Source organism: Crocuta crocuta, unplaced genomic scaffold (genome assembly GCF_008692635.1).
Source record: "Crocuta crocuta isolate KB4526 unplaced genomic scaffold, BGI_CrCroc_1.0 scaffold192, whole genome shotgun sequence".
Classification (NCBI taxonomy): domain Eukaryota; kingdom Metazoa; phylum Chordata; class Mammalia; order Carnivora; family Hyaenidae; genus Crocuta; species Crocuta crocuta.
The window spans coordinates 1,648,333-1,669,074 of record NW_027528803.1 but is presented as its reverse complement, the minus strand read 5'-3'; the positions used below and the strand labels follow the sequence as shown (position 1 = coordinate 1,669,074).

At 37.1% G+C, this 20,742-nt stretch overlaps 1 protein-coding gene across 3 annotated transcripts in view; it reads right to left on the bottom strand.

Moving 5' to 3' along the window:
* EPHA5 (EPH receptor A5) overlaps positions 1 to 20,702 on the bottom strand; it is a 340,313-nt gene extending 319,611 nt beyond the window's left edge. For 2 of the 3 annotated variants that reach the window (XM_077755696.1, XM_077755697.1), the window contains exon 1: positions 20,626 to 20,702. The gene's annotated coding sequence lies outside the window, so the exon portion shown is untranslated. The remainder of the gene's footprint in view (positions 1 to 20,625) is intronic. The other variant, XM_077755695.1, reaches the window with a different exon arrangement.
* Positions 20,703 to 20,742: the final 40 nt, after the last annotated feature.

The following is a 20,742-nucleotide window of genomic DNA, read 5'->3' as shown; positions in this document are numbered from 1 at the left end:
GGATCAGTCCTGATATCAATGGCTCTATCATTGACTATATATGAAACTATACTTAGAATGTTTTTTCTTTTGCATTTTTATATTTGCTTTTACAAGTCTATAATTATATCTCTACCTTATAATTCCTTACTGTGTATAGTGTTATCTGAATTCTAATATACATCACCTTCAGCCTTAGCACATTTTTATGCTCTCCTTTTTGAGATTAATATATTTATATAGCATTTCCTGAGTGTTAGTCATTTATGTGTCATCTGTATCTATTTACATATATATATAAAGATATTTTTTTAAAGTGTGATGTTTCTAGAATCAGCAGTAGGATCACTTATAGTGCTCTTTAGAAATGTAAATCCATTGGCTCCTTCTAAAACCCACAAAATTAGGATATCAGGTGGAGTCCAGGAAACTGCATCTTAGAAAATACCCACCACCCAAGTGGTTCTTATATCCAATTCAAGTCAAACAACATTAGAATTGTGCTATGCGCTGTTCAATGTGGCAAGTCTACCTATCACACAGCTGGATTGCTGTGGCAATATCAAATCTCCAGAGTCTGGAAAAGCTAACGCTTTATCTTTGTATTGATACCACTGCAGATTGACATCAACCAGGCCACAGATTTCACTTTGAGCAGCTATGTCCTAAGTGAGGCTTTCTAACAAAAGTCAGAATGTATCTATAGATGTTCTACAGGTTCCCAGATTCTAAGTTTATAGATTTCCACAGAAGTTTAATGAATCTTCATCAGTAAGTCCAAGAGGGCCCAAGACATGCTATATTTAATAATGTTTTAAGGTTGGTTGTGATGAGCACCTATAGATTAGGTTCAAACTAAACCTGACCACATATTATAATTTCTTTTTCAGTTAGTCTGCCAGAAAGCTACAAGTCAAGATCATAGCATACTGATCATCTATGAAACTTTCCTTTTATATTTTAACATAGCAGTCTCCATACTCAATTCAACATGGCCCTGTGGTTCTAAAGAGCTGTCTCAGAGGCACAAACATATTTTATTGAAAGGAAGGAGAGGTGAAAACACAGCCAGGAAACCCAACAACTCTGTTATTATCTGCTTCACATATTGAGCTTCCACACTGATTTCTTTTGAATTAGTTTTTGCTGCTTAAAAAAAAAAAAAAGAGCTTGTAAACCACTACTAATATTATGTCCTTGGCTTTCAACAATGACTTATATAAGAACCTATTAAATGCAAATCAGTTCTCTGTATTTTGAAAAAATCATTAGGACTATTATTCATGCATTGTCCAATACCCCAAACACAAATATCACTGTGACCAGCTTCTCTCAAATTCCAGAGTCCGGAAAAAAATGTTTTTTTCCTGACATAAACTGACAAGTTTTGTACCAGGAAATGATAGCCATCTAACAGAAAGCTGTACTTAAATGTTTCTTTTCCATTTGCTTTAGCACTGATGATAGTGAGATTTTCTTAATAGAAGCTTTCCATGTATCTCTATACATTGCCTGTATTTGTATTATTCTTATGTTTATTGGTTTTCTATAAAACATGTGATTTTTAAAATAAAACGTGATTCTTTCATTGAAAAATGGTTTGACAACAGTATGCACAAATGAAGTATAACTCACAATACAAAGTACATTCAGATATATGCAATCTCTAGCATAGTGGGTGGAACCAAGAGCTTTAGCATCAAACACACCTGGCTCCTATCCTGTCAGTGTATTTTGTGTGTGACCCGATGCATGTTACCTGATTTCTCTCAAACCCAATCTCTCACTAACAAACTGGGAATAATAATATCCATTTCACGAGGTTGTTGTGAGAATTAAAGATTATGCGGTAATAGTCTTCATAGCAATTATCATTATTATCCCTCCCATCTAGAGAAAGACTCACTTCAAAGATTTCTCAGCTCAGTAGAACACAATATCAACCTACTGATATTTCTGATATATATATTAGAATAAATGAATATATGTCCAAAAGGGATAGTTCATTAAATATGGTAATTAGACATTGGTTAGAATTAAATACAGTAACCAAACAGTAACCAAACTCTACATAAAAAGACACTCATCATTACATTTTAAACTTTCTCCTTTAGTAAGTTTATTTTTAATGTCATTCTGTTCACAGAGTTGTTACATTATCCATTTTCCTACTATTTTCCTTGCAATATTAAGAACTCCTACCAAGTTCTAAATCTAAACTGCTTCATAAAGTAAGTGACAGTCTAAAAAATCCAGGAAATCTAGAAATGAAAGAGTAAATCTATATCTCCTCCCAAGAAATTTAAACCATTAAAAAACATGTTTTATATTAATTGTTTTTCTAGAGGTAAAAATAGATCATGCTTTATTAAAGCAGAAAAAATTACTTCAGTTGGCAGATAGTGGCTCAGGTAATATGAATTCTGAGAATTTCTCATAAGAAAGGAGGAAAGTAATAGAAGATTAAAGCACAAAGATATCAAGGCCACAAGATACCTACTAATTATTTTCTAGTCATGTTTTAATCAGTAGAAGTTTCTTCTCATTGATTTTCTTTTTGGTAAACTTAAAGTATTGTACTGTAAATTTATTGTTATTAACCTGTTTGGGTTGGCAAAATCATACAGTCCTTTAGTTGGCAACTTCTTAGTTTGGAAAAGACTCTAAAATGCCAGAAACTTTAAACTATTAGTTATGAATTTAGGGAAAGTGTTACATTGACTCTACCAACAGACAGCAATAAGACTGGCTGTGGTTAAAAGCAGTGTCTTTAGAGAAACAAAGACATGACTCAATAAACATTCATTCATTAAAAATAAATTCAGAGTGTAACATACTTTGTTCATACTCCATATGGAATGTCAGGCATTGAGGTTTGTTCTCACCAAGTTTACAGAGAAGCAAATCTTTCTTCATATTGATACATGTGGTAAAGGCAGAAAACAAACAAACAAAATAACCTACTGCCAGTTATCTTGAAATTAACTTGCTTTGTTTGGTAAATCACATGAACTCTGTTCAAAAGAAATTCTTAGTTTAGAAGAGAAATTTTCTTTGATTAACATTTACTTTTGACAGTGATTTCTATTCTGATCCAATATCAGAACTGTACAAACAAGAAAAAACTCAGTTCCATTTCAGTGGTATAAGCTATACATGGAATAAGAATTGGCACAGAACTTTGGAGAATATGGAGAAGGGTCTTACCATATAGACCTAGGGATAAAGATCAAGTTACTTAGGTGAAGATGGGAGCTGAGTGCTCTCCACCAAGCACCCAGAATGCAATGCACTGCCAGAATGTGTCCCACACAGGAGCCCTGGGATGTGGAGACAGGAGGGAAGTAGCAGAAGAAGTGGGCCNTGACTTATTTCGCTCAGCATAACACCCTCAAGGTCCATCCATGTTGCTACACATGGCCAGATTTCATTGTTTCTCATTGCCATGTAGTATTCCATGGTATAGATAACGTGAGGTCACTGAAGAGCCACTGAAGGATTTACTCAGGAAGTAAACAAGGGTTACTTGAACAATTCAGCTAAAGTCAAGTGTGTTTGTTCTGGCATTTCCATTTACAACAGATATTAGACAGTACTCACTAATGTAGAAAATTAGCCCTTGCTAAAGATCAAAGTGCCAGACCACACGATATTTTTTTAGTACATGTAATATTTAACACATATAATGTTTATTATGTACCAGAACTTTTAACAGAACACGACAGACATTAATTCACTTAATTTTTGCAAGTCTAAACTGTATTAATATTTCCAAACAAGAAAGCCGAGGTACAGGTAGGTTTTCTAGCTTTCCCTAAGTCACACAGCTCTAAGTGGTTCAGCCAGACTCCTGAGCCTGTACCCTTTAAACTCTGCCTTTTGAAGTGAAGTGAAGTCCTGGTTCTATAGTCATAAGACTTTTGCTTTACAGTGAGTTCTGATTTTTTAATAGATCAAACTTTCTTGTCTTGGTTCCTTTGTTTATGATACTGATTCATAAAGGCTTTTTTAAAAATGATATTCTCATAAAATAATAGAGGGTACCACACTTGGTAAACTATAGAGTAGTTTAGTAATGTAAACTACATCAAAGTGATTATAAACTATTCAATATAACCCTGTATATAAAAAGAAAAAAAAACAGCACTCAAGTGGGTGGCTTTGATAGAAGACAAAGGAAAATATGTTTCTCACTGAAGCTTTCAGTCTCATCACTTGTTACAAAGAAGTAGCATTGCCTAAAAAAATATAATACCATGAGTTAAGGCAAAACTGTATTTTCAAAACTACCCTCGATTCTCAAGAGAGCAAAGGCAATGATCAGCAATAGATAACACTCTGCAAGGGAGGATTTATTTTTCAGTATACTTTTTTTTCCAGTTTTTTTTTTTAGAATAATTGACATACATCACTACACAGACATACCTCATTTTACTGCACTTCACTTTACTGCACATTGTAGATATTGTATTTTTTACAGATTGAAGATTTGTGACTACAAGTCTATCAGTGACATTTTGTCAACAGCATTTGCTCACTTTGTGCCTTTTTGTCACATTTTGGTAATTCTTGTAATATCTCAAACTTTTTCATTATTATTATATTTGTTATAGTGATCTGTAATCACTGATCTTTGGTGTTACTATTGTAATTATTTTGCAATGCCACACACTACACCCACAGTCAATGGCAAACTTAGGTGGTAAATATTGTGTGTATTCTGACTACTCCACTGATCAGCCACATAGCCCTCTCTCCTCTCCCTCTCCTTTGGCCTCCCAATTCCCTGAGAAAAGACAATACTGAAATTAGAACAACTAATAACCCTACAGAAGTCTCCAAGTGTTCAAGTGAAAGGAAGAGTTGTATATCTCTCACATTAAATCCAAAGCTAAAAATGATTAAACTTAGTGAGGAAGGCATGTCAAAAGTGGAGATAGGCCAAAAAGCTAGGCCTCTTGCAAAAAGCACTAGCCAAGTTGTGACTACAAAGGAAGTGTTCTTGAAGGAAATAAAAGTGCTACCCAGTAAACACATGAATGGTAAGAATCAAAGCAGCCTGTTTGCTAATATGAAGAAACATTTTAGGGGTGTGAATTAGATGAAACCAGCCACAACAGTTCCTTAAACTAAAGCCTAATCCAGAGCAAGGTCATAACTCATTAGACACTGGCAGAGATTGTTTCAGGAGGTGTAAGGAAAGAAGTGATTTCCATAACAAAAAAGCAACTTCTACCTCCAGCAAAGTGTTCAGGTAGAAGTTGCAGCAAGCTATCCAGATGATCTAATAAAGTTAATCAGTAGAAATGACTATATTAAACAACAAATATTCAATGTAGACAAAGCAACATTATATTGAAGACGACATCATCTAGGACTTTTGTAGCTAGAAAGGAGAAATCAATGCCTGGCTTTAAAGCTTCAAAGGACAGACTGACTCTCTTGTTATCAACTAAAGCAGCTAGTGACTACATGCTGAATTAAATACTTATTTACCATTCTGAAAATCCTAGGGCCTTTAAAACTCCTCTAAATATACTGTGCCTGTCCTCTGGTAATGGAACAACAAATCCTGGATGACAACAGCACATCTGTTTACAACATGGCTACTGAATATTTTAAGTTCACTGTTGAAATCTATCGCCCAGAAAAATTTTTTTTTCAAAATACTACTTCTCATTGACAATACATGGGATCACCCCAAGAACTCTGACAGAGATGTACAATGAAATTAATGTGTTTTTGATACCTAATAACACAACATCCATTCTGCAGCCCATGGATCAGGGAGTAATGTTCATTTTTAAATCTTATTATTTAGGAAATACATTTCATAAGGCTACAGAGGCCATGGATAGTGATTCCTCTGATGGATTTGGGCAAAGTAAATTGAAAGCTTTCTGGAAAGGATTCACCAATCTAAATGCCATTAAGAACATTCATGATTCATGAGAAGTCCAAATATCAACACTCACAAAGGTTTGGAGGACGTTGACTCCAAACTTCATGGTTGACTTTGAGGTGTTAAGACTTCAGTGGAGGAAGTCACAGTGGTGGAAACAGCAAGAGAACTAGAATTAGAAGTGGAGCCTGAAGATGTGACTGAATTGCTGTAATCTCATGATAAAACTTTAACAGAAGAAGAATTGCTTCTTATGAATGAGTAAAGAAAGTGGTTTCCTGAGATGCAATCTACTCCTGGTGAAGATGTTGTGAAGATTGTTGAAATGACAAAGGATTAGAATATTATATAAACTTTATTGATAAAACTGTGGCAGAGTTGGAGAAGACTGACTCCAATTTGAAAGAAGTTCTATTGTGGATAAAATGCTATCAAGCAGCATTTCCAGCTACAGAGAAATCATTCATGAAAGGAAAATTCCATCTGTGGCAAACTTCACTGTTGTCTCATTTTTAAGAAATTGCCACAGCCATCCCAGTCTTCAACAACCACCACCCTAATCAGTCAGCAGCCATCAACATTAGGTAAGACCCTTTACCAATAAAAAGATTATAACTTGCTGAAAGGTCAGATGATAGTTAGCAATAAAGTATTTTTAATTAGGGTATGTACATTTTTTTTTAGGCATAATGCTATTGCACACTTAAAGAAGTACAGTATAGTGTCAATATAACTTTTATATACACCAAGAAACCCAAAAAATTATTTGTGTTGCTTTATTGTGATATTTGCTTTATTGTAGTGGTCTGGAACCAAACCTGCAATATCTCTGAAGTATGTGCATATTGATAGGTAAAGGCTTAACTACTGCCATTTTGATAATTTCCAAATGTTTTGTAGATCCACTGTTCCTTGTTTCTCATCCGTTTCTCTGTGTGTTTTGATGCCTTTTGCTAACAGTATAGTTTGACTTCATTATCATTTTCTTTTGGATAATTACCACAGGATATTCCCTTGAGGTTACCATGAGGTTTATATAAATGATTTTAAGGTTATAATACCATATTTTAAACCAAAAACAACTTAACTTCAATATAATTCCTAAACTTTATACTTCTACTTCTCCTCCCCTTCACATTTTAGATTATTGTTGTTACAATCTACACATTTTTTTAATTGTGTAAGTAATAACATTACCGCAGTTGTGGTTATTTTTTTATCACTTAGAAAAACTTTTAAACTTAGAGTTGTAAGTGAATTATGCTCCTTTATTACCATACTGCAGAATTTAACTATGACTATATATATACCGCTACTGGTGAAATTTACACTACTTTTTCCTGTTTTTGTGTTGTTAATTAACATTCCAGTCACATAACTCCTTTTAGCATTTCTGGTAAAGCCAAGTTTGGTGGTAATAAACTCTCTCAAGGGATGTCTGCATGGCTCAGTCAGTTGAGAGTCTGACTCTTGATTTTGGCTCAGGTCATAATCCCAGGGTCATGGGATCCAGCCCCACATTAGGCTTCACACTCAGCATGGAGCCTGCTTAAGACTCTCTCCTCTCTCTCTCTCTCTCTCTCACTCTCACTCTGCCCTCTCCCCTGTTCACACCCTCTATCTCTTAAAAATAAACAAAGACACAAATACTGTCCCTCAGCTTTTGTTTCTGAAGGAGAGCTTTGCTGGGTATATAATTCTTGGTTGACAGTTATTTTTTCTCTATATTTTGAATATGTCATGTCTCTAGGCCTGAAAAGTTTCTGTTGAGATGTCTGATGATGGTCGTACGTACATAATTTCTCCCTTTTATTCTGCTGCTTTTCCAATTATTTCCTAATCTTTGACTTTTAAAAATTTAATTATAATGTGTTTCAGTGAAGCCCTATTTGGGTTCAACCTATTTGGGGTATTTTGGGCCTCAGGGACCTGGATGTCTATTTCTCTCTGCAAGTTCAAAACATTTTCAGCTGTTATTACTTATATATTCTTTGTTTTTGTCTTCTCCTTCTGCAATTTCCATAATGTGAATATTGTTTCTTTTCATTGTATCTCATAATTATTATAAGCTTGCTTCCTTCCTTCTTTCCTTCCTTTCTTATTTTTTTTCTCCTCTGGATAATTTTTAATGTCCTATCTTCTAGGTTGCTAATTCCTTCTTTAGCATGGCTGAGTTTACTTTTGAGGATTTCTATTGAAATCTTCAGTACAGTTATTGTATTTTTCTTTTCTGAGAGAGAGAGACAGCACGAGCAAGTGGGGAAGAGGAGCAGAGGGAAAGAGAAAGAGAATCCCAAGCAGGCTTCATGCCCAGTATGGAGCCCAACATGAGGCTTGATCCCATGACCATGAGATCATGATGTGAGCCAAAATCAAGAGTCAGCCATTCAACTGACTGAGTCACCTAAGCACCTCGGTATTTTTCAGTTCTAGGAATTCTATTTGTTTTCGATGGTTGTTATTTCTTTGTCAAACTTCTTGTTTTGTTCATGCATTGTTTTCTCAACTTCTTTTACTCTGATTTCTTTGTCTGGCAGTTCACAGATCTACATTTCTTTAGGGTCAATTATTAAAGCTTTATTAAATGTCTTTGGTGATGTCGTATTTACCTGATTTTATTTGTGATCTTGGATTCCTTACGTTGGTATCTGCACATTTGAGTATTGGGGCTCCTCTTCCAGACTTTACAGGTTTGCTTTGACAGAGATAGTTATTCACCAGTCAGCTCAGTTGGGATTTTTGTGTGTGTTCAGTGATAATGTCCTTGGGCAGGTGAAGCCTGCTATTATGGTCTATTTTGAGGAGAGGCAATAGTTTAAGCCCCGAGGAAGGGATGGGGCTTGTACTGCTTGCTGAGAAAAGTTGGATAAGACTGCTGGTTTTGCTGCCTACTCAAGTGAGGCTGTTAGATGGGCTCCACAGTTGCCCAAATTCTCTGGTCAGGTTCACTAAATAGGGCTGGATGCTATAGTTAGTAGTAGACAGGGATATGAATTTATTTCCCCAACCTGGCAGGACAGGACCCAGGGATGTATAACTTGTGGTTTGCAGACCTGAATCAGAGAAGACTGTGCACTAAATTCCTTGGTCACATGAGTCCACCAGTTTTGTTTCACAGATGTGGTCTCGGTTAAGTGCTACTGCATATAGGACTATTGGATGGGTTACACAGTTTCCTGTGTGCTCCAGTTTCACTTCCTGGTTGGACAGGTCAAAGGCAGTATTTAGTACTGAGTAGAAACACAAATTAAATTTCTTGTTGGGGTGGAAGAAGCAACTCTAAAGCTAATAAACTCTTTGCTTTTTATCTTAACTCAAGCTGACCCAACACCTGAAGTCTCTTAACAGAACAGAGCTACTGGCTTTCCTCTGCAAACTACTGGCTTTGCCTGCCTGCCTCTCAACTTGAGCTCTGCTGGGCTACACAGCCTCCAGGAGCTGTCTCTAGCCCTTCGGACCACTCTTCACAGAAGGTAAGGCTATGAGGCAGCTCCTTGACTGGGGATGGGCAAACTGGACTCTAGGATTGGCAAAATTCCTCCTTTGAGGATCCAAATCAGGCAGATCTGCACCCTTCCCTCTTTCCTAGTCAAAGTACACTTCTCACTTGGCTCTGCAGATGAGCAAAACCCCTGGTTGGGGTTTTTACTTGGGTGCTACAGGTATGAACTTTGTCTGCCATGATGCATGTGCTGGTTGTTGAAAGCCCCTTCCCCTTTCTCCATGGCAGTAAGATTCCCAGTGGCCAAAGTGCAGATTTTCCTGCAGTTCCCTTGGTATAAGATCAGAGCAGGGGCTCCTACAAAAGTGACTCACAATGCTGGGGGAATCTTGTCCCCTCTGTGTTTTCTTTTCCCACTAGAGGAACCAGAGCTCAGGGGAGACCTCTCTGCATTGTGCTGCACTGGCCTGGGGAAAGGCAATGTGGTCAAGATGTAGCAGTTTGTCTTACCCTTCTAGTGTAGTCTGTCTTGGTCTATGTGGTTTGTGGAAGTTCTTTAGCCTCAACCCATGTTCTAGGATTTTCTCAATTGTGTCTTGTTCTTGAATAGTTGTTAGTTGTTCTTGTGAGGGGTGCAGAAGTCACTAACACCATACATCACCATCTTAGTGCCATCATTCCTCTAAGAGAATTTCTTAATGGGGTTTCAGGTATACAAAGCTATTTCTAGAGTTTAGCATGAGCTAGGGACTGGGAACTGGGTTGCTTATATACTAAATTAACAAAAAACAATTTAAAAACTGAAAAATACATGCCCTGAAATGAAAAGGAAGCAATGTGTGGGAAGAGATCTTGCCTTGTGCTGGTGGGGTTCTGGGCAATGGAGAGAGGAGATGTCAACATGGGGCATATCAGCGGATAAGAGTCTTTGGACAGTTTATCAACTATTTATTGAGATGGAAAAAAAATCAGAGCTACAAATGACCTGGACAGAAAATACCCCCTTGACTGTACATGAATTTTGTGTGTACTTTTACTACACTTCCCACTGTCTGTGGAAAGAGCCATTACTTAGATGGTGAGGGTGAGAGTAACTGTGGATATCTGGAGGACTTTAGTCAACAGTCTCTCCTGGTATAGAAGAGTTGGTAAGAGCAGTACTGGAGTCAGACTACCTTAATTTGAATGCAGATTTCTTCCACTTTCAGATTTGAAGCTGGGTAAGTTATTTAACCATTCTTTGCTCACTTTCCTCATGTGTAAAACAGAAATATTATTATTATTATTATTATTACTATTATTATTTTGTAGGCTTGTTTTGAGGAAAAGAAATCAATTTATGTGTAAACTAACTAGTACAAATGTCTGGCACACTGTATGTCAATAATCAATGTTAGCTATAATTATGTTTCACAGGTATGTGTACTCACTTGCACGCAAATAGTCATACATTTCGTAAGCAGTTCTAAATATAATACATTCTAAACTTCCTTACACCTGTTTATGTTCACCTATGTAAAAAAGGATAAGCCTTCACAGAATTATATTAAACTTTTCTGAAAGAATAAACAAATTCTATTTCCTAGTAGTATTTCAAATTCTGAATATAATTGAATAGACCAGAAAATTGTATATTTCAGACTAAAACAGTAATGTCAAATTATAATGTCAGACATTTATTTCAAGAAATTTCTAAGAATTTAATTCTGAACTATCCACGGGGTCATTTCAATGGCTATCTACTTATCTATTTATCTCTCTAAAAGATAAAACTCTCTAATAGATAAAACTGACAACATACTATCCTAGGAATAAATACCTAAAATATTTGAAGATAGCTCTTGATATGTTTTGTGGCTAATAAGCAACATGTGACCTCTACCTGGGGAATAATGAGGTAAAATGCAACATTTACAACCCATGATCCTTATACTGATGGTTTTCTATTTCCAAATCAAATCCCAGTATTCAATAGCAGATAATGAGGAAACAAGCAGAAAAATTCAGATAACATCATGTCATTGATTTTTATCTCAGATAGCTCTATGGAATATTTGCACATGCAATACTTTTTTAGACTGTTCTCCTGTCCCAGTTTCCTTTTAATCATCCAGTGCAAGAGAGATGATAACCTGTAAATGTGAAAATTTAAAATAGCCTAGATTTCATAGTGGGGGAAATACAGAGCTTTATATCTGTAGTTGCATAACTACTTTTTTCTAGAAATTTTATCAGGCAACATATATACATTCTTATATTATTTTCATAACAACCCTGTGAGTGGGTGTTAATACTTCATTTGAACTATGTGCAATCTGAGATAGACGGTTCAAGACCATTCCACTAATATAGGGTAGAGCTCATTTCATGGTCTTCACATCTCCCCATTCAGCACTACCCAGTAAGAGGCACAATTATTATGAAGTTAATTAAAATTAAGCTACAGAGGCTTCAAGGGCATGGGCCACTTCCATGCCATTGAAGCACTAGTAAAGTGTTTACCAAATCCATAATTCTGTTAGATTTACAAAAGTGGGATATTTTATACTCCTTATCTTGAGGAAATTTCCTCACATAGTTTAAGCTTAAAAATAAAAGGACTGCACGCAGTGCTTTCATGCATCCTGATCCTTACAGCAAGTGAGGTGTCTGCATGCATGCACTGTGTGGGGCTTTAATCACCATACTCCCAGGACTTTCAATGGTGAAGTTCTCCACCAAATTAGAACGTTTTCATTTTGTTTGTTCTCCACAACAATTATGTAAAGTAGGAAGTCCAAATTACAAATAAATGAACTGAGGTCAAGAAAAAAGCAACTAACTGAGTGTCCACAGAACTTAGAGTTGGTAAGCAATGGAGATTAGCCAAAAACAAAACAAAACCAAAACCAAAAAAAAACCAAAAAACAAGATGAGTTTGTTTTTGAATTTCAAAGTCAGAGTTCTGTCTTTCCTTCGTTTTCTGTAATTCTATAATATTAATCATTTTCCAACTTTTGTTTCATAAGCTTAAATCAAAAGGCAGTAGGGCGCGCCTGGGTGGCTCAGTTGGTTAAACATCTAACTTCAGTTCAGGTCATAATCTCATGTTCTGTGAGTTTGAGCCCCGTGTCGGGCAATATGCTGACAACATAGAACCTGGAGCCGGCTTCAAGCTGTGTCTCCCTCTCTCTACCCCTCCTCCACCGCTGTTCACACACTTTTTCTCAAAAATAAATAAACATTAAAAAAAAAAAAGAGTGACTCCCAATATGCAAGATTAAGTGGTTCTATTGTTATTGTTGCTCCCCAGCCCCTTCCAGTGAAATCAAATAAGATGGTTTGAAACTGGACATAGCTCAAATCCTTCAGACACAGCAGTTTCCAAGTACTTTCTGTTTTTCTCTGAAGGCTGCTTGTACACCCTTGTAGAAGACTGATTACACTGCCCAGAGCAAAACTCTTCAGGGAGAAAGGAGTCCACTGCTATCTTCCACAAGACCATGTGGCCGGCCTCACCTGTCCAGCTAGCACACAAGGAAAGGGAGGAGTCTGGGTGACAGCCAGGATTGGGCTCACAGAGAAAGCTCCTGCTGAGGACTGCTGGGCTGAACCAGTGCCAGCCAGATCTACCTGCTGAGTTTGTCTTTACACAGAAAAGACATTAACAAGCATCCTGGAACCAGAGAAGTTACAGCCAGTGCAAAGAAAACAAGTGAGCTATCTTTTAAGAAACACAAAACTCATAGAAACACCTTATATTCCTCTATTTCTCATTTATGAATTAAGTCAACCATCTGCTCTTTACCTTTAGAGAGTGGGTCCCATGATTTATTTAACAGAAAACTATTGCTTGTCACCTAATTTGACATCATGGCTTCCTTGGGGTTGTCAGAACATAACCAATATGGGCTATTATCCTCTTAGCTCACTTTGACTTTGTAGGAATGGAGTGTCTGACAGGAAAGGTGGGAGAAAGAAGGGCTGGAGAGACAGAGAGAAAGGAAGGAAGTGAAAGAGGAAGGGAGGCATTGAAGGAAAGAGGCCAGGGAGGGAGATGTGACAGATAAAAATAAGAGTGTGACATTATCATAAGAGGGAAAAAAAAAAAAAAAAAAAAAGACACTACCCATCTCTGAGTAAAGGAACAGACTGTATTTTCTCTAAATCTTCCAATACTTAGCCCGAAACACGTTTCCAACCAGGAACATTTTCTCACAAAGCATATGCAAAATATTTCAAGCCTCAGGTTTTGGCTCTTCATTTTTTTTATTTCATTTCATTTTATTTTATTTTTTACCAGAATCATTTACTTAACAGAGTTATGAGCTCAGTTTAGTTAGAACTGAAGACATGTGTAATGGATGGAAAAGATGGCCTGGGCAATAGTCCAGCAACTAAAACAGAATTAGAATCATCACAGACACTTTAATCCCAATTATTTAATCTGCGGGGTGTCTAACACCACAAGTATTTGGCATGACTCAACAAAATAGTAGAGTTTACAGAGAAACAGAAGGAGAAAAACTAAACTGATGAAATAAAAATGAACTAAAGAGCTCCCCCCCCCCTTAGGCTAGGATATATATCCTCAAAGTGAAATAAATATAAAATTAGAATGTGTGTATGTGGGGGAGGGGAGGGATTAATAGCATTTTCAAAAATAATATATAAAATTAAACCTGAACACATTACTAATATCAATGTCATAGTGATACCACCTTGATATCCCTCCCCACCCTTTGTGCCAGCCTCACCATGACCTTTCTACACACCCCAAAATTGTCCATGTGCACCTGCACCATCATCTGGCCAAATTACTGCACTCTGCTAAATAAATGCACCATGATTAAAGCCGTGAACACGTGAGGAAAGAATCCATGACCCAGGGTCAACTTTTGACCAACAAAGATTTGTATGATCTCCAATAGTTATGAAACAATTTAAATGATATTAATAAAGTAACACATAAACTGATTAGGAACTAAATGCTGTGGTTCCTACAGGGAAAGCAGAGGTAGAATAAAACTTAATAATTACAAATAGAACCTACTAGGTTGTCTTCAACTGAAATGCATTGTAAATGGTATTCTAATTTTTTAATATTTATTTATTTGAGAGAGAGAGAGAGAGAGAGGAGAAGGAGGAGCAGAGGGAAGACACAGAATCCAAAACAGGTTCCAGGCTCCAACCTGTCACCACAGAGCCCAACGCAGGGCTTGAACAGAGGAACCATGAGATCATGACCTGAGCTGAAGTCAAACACTCAGCCAACTGAGCCACCCAGGTGCCCCTGTAAGTGGTATTCTAAAGGCAAAGTTCACACACATTTTTAAAGATAATTTTGAGCAATTTCTAAATAGTAGAAATGACTCCTCAGGGTTTCTTTACATCAATAGAGATAAAAAATAATTTGAAAATTATACTAACATTAAATCATAGTTAATAAATGTCATCATACTAAACCATAGGGTTTTCAAAAACTTTTAGTGGCACACCTACTAAATTAGTTTTATTTTATATCTTTTTAACACCTGAGATTCTCACTGGAGAAGATGATATACTTGAGTTTTACAAAACAAAACAACAAAACAAAAAAACTCAAGACCATAAATTATGGTCTATTAACCATAACTATTAACACATTTTACCAGACACAATTCAAATTCTTAAGTACCCTACAGTGCTTTTCCTATTTATATATATTATGTTTTTGCTTTCACTAACAGAATATATTCAGTAAGAATTTAAGACAGTAATGAAAGAAGCTAAAAGGGAATTTAAAAATCTCTATTTCTCATGAAATACATTCATTAGAATTACATTTTAAATTATTTCATTGTTTTCTATAGCTATTATAATATACATTTTAAATTAGAGCTACCCTCTGATTTTATGTTATCAGAATAAATGGGATGAGTAAATTCTATATATATGAAATCTATAACATCAAAAGAAAAATGAAAATTCCAATCAAGTTTTAATACTGAAGAATACCTGTGCTACTATCTATTTGTACCATGATTTACAAATAGCAATTTCATAGTACAATTTAAGTATTGCTGATCCTACTATTTTTGTGGAAAATTCTTCATTGCGACACCTCACATATATTAATAAATATATTACCAATAATGAACTATTGTCCAAATTTGAAATTAGAATTTAAAACATTTTTTCTTCATCAAAATAAAATTTTTGTTCAAACACTATAAAATCTATTTCATTAATTCTGAATAAAGAAATGTCTGGAAAGTCAGAAAGTAAAAAGAGAAAAAGTAAATATATGATAAACTGAGATTCTCCTATAATTGTTTTGAAAGTTTTAAGAGTGAATCATTTAGTTTTTAATTTAAACATTTTTAAAAGAACCAGTAGGAGATTTCCAAAAGATTTCAGGGAATAACTGTCAAATCTTCCAGGTTTCTAATCGCTACATGGTGCTTTAAAAATTATTATGAGTAGATCAGAGTTTCTCTTATTTATCTATTTCTTATATCAAGTACATCTTACTGAATAAATCCATCGTGTCTATTACTTCAAAGATATATATTATTAAGCTTTTTAAAAATATATAAAACATTTTAACCTGTACTTACAAAGTCTTTAGAACTCATTTTATTTTTTAGCTGCTTGTACACGTAGAAACAATAGTGTACTGCCTCATCTGGGGTAAAACATGGGATAAAAATTTTAATGTGAATTAAAAATAGCATTAAGTGTGCTTATGTATACAATAGACTAGGATAAGTCCTTTGAAGAAATCACCAACTGATTATATAGATTTTGATAAAATAACAAAATGTGTATTTACCCAGTAGAGCAACCAATAGGAGCTCTTCTGCTCTACAGATAAATACATACACTAGCGATACTAACTGCAGGAATCATTCTGATTCTCTAAGGTGACAGTTCACATATTTAGTTTGCATATTGCTTTTTTAGTAAAAATTCACTCTTTCTTAAAAGGGAAAAAAGGACAAATACCATAATCAATTTTTAATGATTTATAACCAGCAAGGCTGCATATTCAAACTTCATGTAATTTTGATGCTTCATGAAAACAACTGTAAAACTATTTTAAGATGGGCAAGAATGCCATAAATCGTGTTTGAATATTTAGGTACCTCTGCTAATTTAAATCAAAACTACCCATTAGTAAAATGAAGTATACTGGTAACTTAAGTGCAAAAAAATAGAGTTATCAATACTTTTTACATTAGTTATTCAAGATATTAGCAGCACATTTTTCTTTTTAAAAAAGAACATTAAGTTTGACTCATATAAGTAAAAATAGCTATAATTAGTTAATAAAATATAATAATGCACATTATAGTCTATTTTTACAGTCAAAAAGGTAGGTAGGTTTCTTTTCAATGAAAGAGAAATTAAGTAGTCATTCAAGCAAATATATAAGAAAGCACTCAAAGGAGATAAAAATGATCAAGTCAACAGCAAAAATGTAGTGGATACAACTAAAGCATAGTCATTTTCTCAACAGTAGCAATATTGAATAAAGTCAAATATTTAATTAAATAGTTTGAGGATGTTAGTCTATAAATAGCTATACATGTGATTTTGACATTTTGTGCAGAGATACTCTAAATGATATTTTGTAAAGAAGATTATTAATATAAATAATGGTAAGATCAGTAATGCATTTCTAAGTATATAAAGATAAACCCTTTTCCCATTCCAACTGTAACCTATGTGGATTGAAATAAAGAATTAATAGTACTTATAATTCACAATATTACAAGAATATTGTCAATAAAAGGAGAAATTTCCATTGTAAATGCAGGAATTGTCCACCCTCTTCTCTGTCTTAAGTGAGGAAATGAAATCCTTATACCTGTCACCCTGACACCCAAGGTCTTTGTTTACCTCAAAACAAGCTTAAAATTAAAGAGTCAACCCTCTGCCCCGCTTTCATGGCTTATAAAGCAAAGAGCCAAAACTCTCCATGGCCTCTTCTACTTCCAACCAGCTAAGATTCAAATGGGTAATTGCTCTCTTTTTCTGTTCAGTAGTGTCCTGGTGAGGGAATGATTTTACCGTCCGTTTTCTGTGGGGTCCTGCCGTTTTATCTAAAAAGAAATGAATTATAACAGGATGACAAGGCCACAAAACAAAGCCATTTAGTTTTACAAATCTATTATGTCCTCCAATCTGTTTTATGTGCCTGGTCCTATTATAAACCAAGAAAAACCCTAAAACAAACTCCTTTTTCCTTTCTTTCCATTGAAGACATCTACAATTTTATGATTGTTTAAGTTTAGCCTAAAATTTTTTCACTCTGTGTGTGTACGTGTGTATTTTTCCCCCCCAAGAGCCCCTCTACCCCACTTTCTCAAACATACAAAACATTCAGAGACAAGAAACTGGACTTTTCAAATACAAACTACTGACAACTGTCAGAAGCACTTTACTGGGACATTACTGACTGTAGCTTCAATGAATTAAGCTTGATTCACTGCGGGTGAATCATTTTCAATGCAGAGCTGTTCAGCAGTAATTGGCCAAGAATCCCTGCTGCGAAAAGCACTTGTCAAATAATGCTTGTTTACAAATATATCTCCAGACAGCAAAAAGTGGCAGTTACTGAATAAGTTCAGGGCCACCTCCAATATTCATAACAGTGGACATGCTCCCTTTACTTATTAAATCTATTAACATTTTCACTTGTTGATACACTTGCTATTATTTGTCCTGCTTGATCAATCTTAGAGATAACTTTCTTGCTAAATATGCCTCTGAATTATTTTATAATAAAAGTTTTTTGTATTACACTGCAGTTCAAAGCTTTCTTCCACATGTAATTTATGGCTAATGTATGCAAAAAGACAACAAAAGGTATATTTGTCTTATCTTAGAATTCAGTCTAAAAAGTACATTTTTTTCTCTTACTGCCTTTTATCCAACATATCCTAATGTTTATTAAATCTCAATTTAAGATTCTAGATATATGCTTTGCTTTTCCCATTCAGCTCTGCTTATTTATGACTACTAAGGTTAAAATTTAAAAATGACTGGAATACAAATGACTGTAAATTCACATTTATCTCTATCTGCCTTGAATTTTTTTCACATTATGTGAACATTCATATTATATACATATATAACACACATACATACATACACATGCACACTACACTACAGTCTATAGCATCTATAGCTTGCAGAAGGCAAAGTATATGTGAACAAGTTATTAATGGATGCAGTACATACATCAAATCTTTCTGCCCCTGATCTTCCAAGACCTTCCAGAAATAAGCAATCAAAATCAAACTTAAAAACCCCAATTGGAATCTTTAAACAAATAAACTGCTATTATTAATATCTTAATATTGTTTGATTTATAATAACCCTTATGTGGAGAAGCAAAAAGGGGTGAACATAAATTTTATACAAAAATAGAAGTAATGGTCTGAGATGATACTAATGGAAAGATGTAAAACCGCTGGGTAGAAATGGGATGAATGAGGCGAAGTCATATAATTAATACGATTTTATTTCCTTTTATGTGAATTGGTGATAGACCCCTGCAACTCCCCCACCCCCCACTAGAGCCCAAGTTTTGCCGTGTATCAGGCTAGCTGGCGAAAGCACAGTACAACCAGTGGGTGTTAGGTCTGTGATATAAACCAATTTACCTTCCACAAGATTTGAGCTCTGCTTACAGCACCTTGAGAGACCGGTGCTAGTTCCTAGCTTCCCTCCATTTCCCTCTGCCTCTTCTTCCCGGCGCTTCTCAGCCCTTGTGCCCATTCAGCGCCAGCCTCCCTGAGACTTTAATTTTTCCCCTTCCCTAACCAAGAGCGTCTACTTCCTTTCATCTCTACATAAACCCCTCTCCCCATCACACCTGAGAGAGAAACTGAAACATAAATGGGAACCGGAAAGGATGAATGACACTACTATTACTATCACTCTTTAAATCCAAACCAGGATGCCCCTTCCGGTGGAATAAGGCAGTTAATAAAAGGACTTCAAACCCTGTCATAATCCTCCGGACTTCTGACATAATGAATCTAACGTGCGAGGTTAATAAAAGGACTAGTACTTAAAACACTTTTCCAACTTTATCGGGAAGGGAGGAAAATGCGGATTGCTTGGATTAAGCATGGGAGATTGCCGACAGCTAGATGACTACACAGGTAGATAGGTGGGTAGGTTAGGTAGACGGAGACGGATGGAGTGAGCTACACAGAATCCTTAAATCAGATTTAAAACAATACATTGTAAGGATTAAAGGGAGAAGTTCATGGGCTGGGGCAGGGGTCTGGATCTGCCCTGCTTTCACACGGTTCCTAGGGGGCTGGCAGCGCTCCTAAACCAGATCAGCGCCTTCTCCTCCAGCCACACAGCCCGTGCCAGTCACGAGGACTCACAGGACCCCGAGGCTGCTGCTTCATCTTTCCGGTCCAGCGTCCCCTGCCCTAGGAGTGCAAGGAATTTTGTAAGGTTCTGTNGTCCCCGCGAGGCCGGCCGGCCTCGCCGAGGAGAAGGCGGGCACAGCCTTCAGGGTCCGGAGCGCAGCACTGGGGGCGCGGCGGGGGCTGGGGGACTCCAGGACCCAGTGCCGGCTGCTGCGGGGCTTTTCCCTCGAGGAGAGGCGAGCCCCGGTGGGTTTGAGCAGCAACTTCCTGGCAGCGACACTCCACCCCCCTTCCGCCTCCCGTGGCCTCCCACCTTCCCGCCTTCTTCCACTTTGCTACAATAGTGAGCCCCCAAAGTAAAGGGCACCCCACGGTGTGGGGCGCGTTCTGTCCTTCGCCCTTCCCCTCCCTCGAGAAATAACAGCTCTTGCCACCCACCCCAGAATAGCATCTGGCGCTGCCCTAAATAACAGCTTCCAGAAGGCACTTTCCCCCAAAATAAAAGCAGCTAGCCGCCCCCACAATATTTCCCATCACCGGCCCCAAATAACGGTTCTAAAAGCCCACCGCTCCCCAGATCGTTGCCGCCGAGCTTCCAACTGTCCCCACTCCCTCAAGCCCGAAATGTCACTTCCCCACGCGTTTCCAGTGAGACCCAGCCGCACCCAAGCTTCTGGCGCGGGTCTCAGAGCTCTCTTTGCCCCCGCTTCCAACTTCCCAGCCCCCCGGCCAGCCTCGGTGCACACGCAGGGTCCTCGCGCGGCGCTCCGCACCTAACGCCAAACAATGCAACCGGCCACAGCCGAGGGGAGCGAAAAGCCCAGCGAAAGCGTACGAATGTTAATTCGTGATGCGGGGTGAGATTTCGTCCGCGNCACCCGCACTTCCAGGCCCCGCCTCGCCCCTCCGCCCCGGGTCGCCGCGGTCCCCACCCCCAACACTACCTTCGTTGCTGGGGCTGGCCAGGAGGGTCCGGAGCGCGGCGCACAGGAGGAGGCACGTCCAGAGGGGGGCCCTGCGAGGCGCGGAGTAGCAGCCGGCCAGGGAGGCAGGGGTGCTGG